Genomic DNA, 770 nt, shown 5'->3' on the forward strand with positions numbered 1-770 from the left:
TATGAAATTACATGTGTGTCCACGTACGAGTGTGATTGCAGTCATGTAAAACCTGCGTAAAACGTACTTACTATTGTCTAATGGTCTAATATGCTGCCGATATTGAAATTATTGAATATATTTTACTGGACAGCAACTGAATCATTATTGAAATGTTGAATGAATAAATGAATCCCTGTCTTTACCTTGGTAATGAATTTCGAAACCGTCATTGCTCGAAGAGCTGTCAGTCATGAGAGCGAGGTGGATTAGGTTGGATGTGACAAGAATTTCTCGTGGAATGCCTCTTCCTGTTAAAACGTAATGGTTTGTAAGTAAAACTATAAAAGCTGATATCACATAGTAGAATGAAATATATTTGAAATAGACTCAAATCTGTAATACGATTAATTTTTCGCACATCAAAAATATAGTTGTTTGCAACGACAAGGGATCAAAGCGACCAAGTGGGGGGATGGGGCGGAGCTTTTAAAAATTGAGCCAAAAAGGGGGCCATTTGAGGGATACCCAAAGGGGAAAAATGTTATTTCTATGTACAATGTACAATGTATCATTGATTAGTAATTTTTTCACGTTTGATCTGGCATTTTTAACAAAGAAATACAGTCACAATGCCCCTATGGTGTATTGAAAATTTAGCGTAGGGGGTCAAAATTATAGCGTAGGGGGCCCTATGCTACTTCGCGCTAGCTAGAACCCTGAACTACTAGTAAATCTTTTCTCTGATTTACTTTGTATTTTGTTGGTCCATTTCAATTCGTATTTGAAGG

General features: G+C 36.5%; 1 protein-coding gene across 1 annotated transcript in view; it reads right to left on the reverse strand.

Moving 5' to 3' along the window:
- Window positions 1-770, reverse strand: part of LOC109476447 — a 42554-nt gene that overhangs the window by 32172 nt on the left and 9612 nt on the right.

Source organism: Branchiostoma belcheri, unplaced genomic scaffold (assembly GCF_001625305.1).
Source record: "Branchiostoma belcheri isolate BF01 breed outbred unplaced genomic scaffold, Haploidv18h27 scaffold378, whole genome shotgun sequence".
NCBI lineage: Eukaryota > Metazoa > Chordata > Leptocardii > Amphioxiformes > Branchiostomatidae > Branchiostoma > Branchiostoma belcheri.